Source organism: Papaver somniferum, chromosome 9, assembly GCF_003573695.1.
Source record: "Papaver somniferum cultivar HN1 chromosome 9, ASM357369v1, whole genome shotgun sequence".
In the NCBI taxonomy this organism is placed as follows: Eukaryota; Viridiplantae; Streptophyta; class Magnoliopsida; order Ranunculales; family Papaveraceae; genus Papaver; species Papaver somniferum.
The window spans coordinates 129,843,572-129,848,278 of record NC_039366.1 but is presented as its reverse complement, the minus strand read 5'-3'; positions in this window follow the sequence as shown (position 1 = coordinate 129,848,278).

Below are 4,707 nucleotides of genomic sequence, written 5' to 3'. Positions count from 1 at the left end.
GCTTCCTCATTGACTTCCCACAGGTAAGTCGATCAAACCGGGACAATGTTAGGCCGGCGGTGATCTTATGTGCACTTCCTTGATCGTCTGAAATGCGATCTAAGCCGTCCAATTATGCTGGCCAAGTTGGACAGACACGATCGATTTGCGACAGTTTCTTACCGCCGCACCCTAATTAGGGTTTTGGAAACAAGCGTGTTTGCCTTAATTTGGGCAAACGATTTGCTGCTCTATCAACTTGTCGTTGGCAGGTCGATTGAGCAGGGGGAAAGTCGGGCCGCCAATGTGCATGTAGGCGCCTCTTTGATCATTCCATGGAAGATCTTAGTCGTCCAACTAGGCTGGCTAAGTTGGACGGTCATGATGCATTAAAGACCTTTTTTAACGGTCTTAGCTCGTTTGAGATAGTTTCTTAACAGCGCGAACACCCATAAGGGTTGACATTCGTAATGCTTAGAAATTCACCTAGTGGGAATCGATCGACTAGGGTACTGGTGAGCCCGGTGGTGGTCACCACGGTGATTTCCTAGCTCTGTTAGGAGTAGGCTACACTTTTTGGATCATGCGGCCAAATTGTGTGGACGTGATTGTTTTTTGAGACTGATATATACAGTCTGGATTTTCCTCTGAGGAATTTAAACGAGTTTGATCGAGCTAGCTTCTAAAAGCGCGTCGATAAGAAGATCTCTTTATCAGAGAACGATGCAGCCTGTGTGAGTACTTTCATGCAGACTTCAATACTGACACTTCGGGAGATTCATGCTACTCTGCTGAGAGTGAACATTAATTGTCATGTCATGCCAACATTGAGGGTTCTCTTGCGGAACATAGCGTAGGAAAATACAAGGCGCACAATGCATTAAATGGATTATGATACTAGGAAAATTCATAGAATATTCGGGATTGTTGCACCATTCTGAATGAATTCCATACATATTGAATTGCTCAATGAGTGAAGAGGTTTTTTGCACTCATCACTTCTTAAATGGATTTATCCCCTTGCAGGGCGTCAGCGCATTAAATATAGGGTTTTACAATTTTAGCCCTATTCGAAAAACCACCATCAACAGGAGCACAAGATCAGACATACAACAATAGTAATCAATATGGTTTTCAATCTCATTCATATGACAACTACCAACCATCCTATGGGTATAATCAAAACCAATCTTTTGGTTATGATCAATATCCCTCGGAACCTTATGAATATTCTCATACATGTCAACAACCTTATGACGGGCATGTAAGTGATCAATCACAAGGATGGGAGGATAGTTATGCTTCTAATCCCACTTCTTCAAGTGTTGCAGAGAAAATGTGTACCATGATGGAAGATATTCTCATACAAATGGGAAAATATAACCATGGGGTGGAAAAATATTACCATGGGTTAGAGCAACATCAACAAAGCGTTGATCAATCACTCCAAGAACTTCAAGAGGGCATTAACAACTTAAGAAGAGACATGGATCAGATTAAGGAAGAAATGGAGAAAGATGAGCAACCTTTGGAAAGTCCATGTAATATTGATGAAGTTATTCCAGCTCCGGATCTTAATAATGATCATTCTCCTATTCAAAATGAGGAGCATTGGTATGACCAAACCATTGTTATGAACGGTGTAAAATACTCGAATGCATATCAATGTTACAATGAACATCCAGATTTTAATGTTTTTAGGCTGGTTGATTTGCAATAAGTAGACCCAATTATTCCCTCAACGGATACTTATATGGAATACCCCTAAATATACACTGAAGAAGAGTTCCTAAGAGCGGAATTTGATTCGGATGACGAGAGTGTTGAAGATATGGAGATTAAGAATGAAACCAGATTGATTGAAGTCGTGGAATACCCAATTGAGCTAGATAATAATAGTTCAGTAGAGGACCACGATCTGCTTGAGTTAAATAATTCATTGCTAATTAAGAACGATGAGGATCACGTACAAGGTTTGTCTAATCTTTTGCATAATTTTGTATCTATTGATCCTTTTCCTCTAATCGAAGTAGCTTCTCAACGAGTTGTTAACCCAACTTTTAAGAAAATGCCTCACTTAGGATTGGAGTTGTGTGCTTCCAAAGTATTGACGGATTATTTTAATTCCAAGTATCCACCACTTGATGTGTTTGATTCGAGTATTGTGCAGGTTCACCAAGCTGAGGAACCTTTTGAAGTTCCCGAATTCTATGTTCCCTATCCACTTCCGAGTGTAGAAAAGACTAAGTGTGGGGGAAACTTCAATAAAGTGATAGCTTCAATATTTATGTTTTGTGCTAATGGTTTTGTGAAGCTGTTATTGCAATTGCAGATTGTTATTTGAAAGGATTACCAAATTTTCAGATTATTAGTGTACGGACGATAACAATAACGTCGGGCTGACGACGTTAAACCAAACGCTACATGGGAGGAAACTGTTAGATCATGGCTCGATTGAACCCACCAAGCATTGGTATGTAAACTTTGTTTGTCATATTTTAGTGAATCAAAAATCATGTTAAGAGTCGCTTGATTATGTACTAGAGTCAATTTCGTATAAGTTAGCTTGAAAGTATTAGGATATGAGACATTACAAGTATTGCGAAGTCTTGAAGATGTGAAGAAGCAAGGAGCTACAAAGACAACAATCATCCTTCCACTTGAGGTTAGTGATATTTGACTTGGACTGTTTCATTCCCTAACGTATCTTTCAAGTCATGCATATTGAAACATAACTGCGAAGCATATTTGAACTCTAGATAAACATAGTATTAAGGAATACAATACGATGTTTATTGCTTAACCATTAAACTTTGTAGATAAGACATCGTCATAATCATTTGAACGATATTTTGATTATGTATGAGTATGAGGTGAGGATTTCATCCTAGGGAACAATGTTTACATGTGTTCTAAGGAAGTAAGTTCATAAACTTGTTTGTGGACCGAAAAGGAAATTGCCATGTGTTATTGGTTTTGTTATTCATTGCATATCTTATGAACAACCAATATGTGTGATAGAGTATAACCGCTCACAACTTGTTGTGTTCTTGGTAGAACTATTCACAAAGGCCTGACTTATATATTGGTATAACTTTTATTAGTAAAACCGATCTTAAGTAATCACCTGTGATATGATCGGGTTTGTATGTCTAACCAATTTTGGGAAAGGGGAACCGATCCTAGTAAGGGGCGCAGTACATCACAAGGGGAACCGATCCTTGTATGGGGTACAACAAGGTTTATAGCAGAAAGGGGAACCGATCCTATGGACATGTGCAACGCATATAAGTTAGATACCATATATATGTGGGGAACCGATCCTAGTACCTAGTCAACCGAATTTTTGGAAAGCTAGTGTGACTATGCACAGTACTCACATGGAGGTAGAACAGAAACTTATTTTGGTATAACCGTTACACCCATGATTGTGATTGAATGTTGGTTTGATCAATCACATAGTTCTTGAAAGTCAGATGAACCAATTCTAAACTTGTTTGGAAGTGTGTCAAATCGGTTTCAAGGTTGTAAGTGTGAAAGAGAACTTACAAAACTAATATGTCGACAAACTTTGAACACGTGTTGTGAATGTTTATTTCTATAATTGTTCAAATATATTCCTTAACGGCTAAGAGAAGAGAATCTCAGGATCGAAACACAAATAAGTTAATAATATTTTAATTAAGGTTATTAATTTCACTTGTATGGAAATTACAGAATTAGTAATGTGCATTTACTAATTATATTTTCCGAGAGATTTCGATCGTTATTTTTGGACAGAGCATTTCCAGGAATTATGAAAACTGAATGCGTGCCTTAATGAATATCTTGAGAATATTTCGGTTTTGCAAATTCCTTGGTGTCCAAACTTCCTTGTCTATAAGTACACGAAGTTTTCCTGTCTAGCAAACTAATCCTTCTTAACAATAGATTTACTCTTTTGTTGTTGTTACTGGTGTAGTCACCTATTCGGAAAGGAGAGTAACCTAAATAGGTGAAATCTCTTACGAACGCTCAATTTAAATTCTTCTTTGGGATTGAGAAGCTCTAGCGCAACCCGTTGGTGGGAAACTAGATAATTGCGGTTTATCTTTTGTTTTCGATTGATTTGATTGACTAACGGTGGTTGAAATCTGATTGCACCTAGTTTTTTTATTCTTGAGAATCTTCTCTTCTGATATAAGATTCACTCAAACTAGTTCAGAGTTTCGACAGGGATCTTTAGACTGTTGTTAGTTATAAAGACGATCTTGTGATAATCCATTGTTAACAGACTCCATTCTGTGCGTGATTGATCACAAGAGATTCAAGTGATTGTGTGCAGGTTTTTATTGAACATTTAAGAAGATTTGAAGACAAAGAAGATTTTGAAGATCTGACTTGGGTTTTATAATCTTTGGTGTGCACAATACTTGTTTCGGTAAAAAAGGATCCAATTAATAATCGGTTTATCCTTGTGGTAGATTGGATTGATTAATTGAGTAGATCGGCATAAACACGATTCTTCGGATTAAAGGTGTTGTTGGCTTAATCTTAAATGATTACTTTGGTGATTGAATATAAGATAGATCTAAGGACCTGACGAAGGAGTTTATGTTAAGATAAACGGAAGAGCCTTTGTCCGACTCATATCACTTGGTTGAATAGAGTTGATACCAAACAGATTTGTTGTTCCTTTACTGTTTGGAATACGAACCAAAGGAATTGTTCCAAATACATGACCTATTT